The sequence below is a fragment of the Siphateles boraxobius genome, unplaced genomic scaffold, assembly GCF_051911475.1.
Source record: "Siphateles boraxobius isolate OS27281-9 unplaced genomic scaffold, OSU_SipBor_1 86, whole genome shotgun sequence".
Lineage (NCBI taxonomy): Eukaryota > Metazoa > Chordata > Actinopteri > Cypriniformes > Leuciscidae > Siphateles > Siphateles boraxobius.
Genome location: NW_027509215.1, coordinates 2,455,001 through 2,455,456, shown reverse-complemented (window position 1 = coordinate 2,455,456; position 456 = coordinate 2,455,001). Strand labels below are relative to the sequence as shown.

Genomic DNA, 456 nt, shown 5'->3' with positions numbered 1-456 from the left:
ATATTATTAATGTTTGTACTCTAGCACGGCCAACCAACCTCAATTATCTATGCAGTGAAATAAAATGTAATAGAAAACTAGAGTAATACAAAGAAAACAACTGAACTTTTTGCATCAGTCGTGTCGCATGTGTTCACAATTTTCATTATGTTTGCAGTGGACTGACGCTGATATCAACCTCTTTTTAAAGGGTTAAACTACGTAATCGGACTTCCCAGCCTGTCGGGGGCGCTCCCAATATTACAACAACCCTTTTCCCCCTGAAATGTCCCCATATGTCGCTCTGAACCCTTTCCCTCGTAACTCCTTAATGTAATAAACGCTTATTACATATGCAGAATGTTTATTTGAAAGCAATGTATAGCTGCCCATAGAGGGTGGGGTGTCAGAGGAGAGGTGTTCTCACTGCGTAAAAAGGTTATGTCGTAAAGCAGAATGTCGTAAACCAGGTGCGGA

The 456-nt window shown here is 40.8% G+C and overlaps 1 protein-coding gene across 2 annotated transcripts in view; it reads left to right on the top strand.

Annotated features, from left to right (window-relative positions):
• The first annotated feature begins 267 nt into the window (after window positions 1-267).
• zeb1a (zinc finger E-box binding homeobox 1a) overlaps window positions 268-456 on the top strand; it is a 26,300-nt gene continuing 26,111 nt past the window's right edge. For both annotated transcript variants that reach the window (XM_077222363.1, XM_077222362.1), the window contains exon 1: window positions 268-456. This exon is cut by the window's right edge and continues 143 nt beyond it. The gene's annotated coding sequence lies outside the window, so the exon portion shown is untranslated.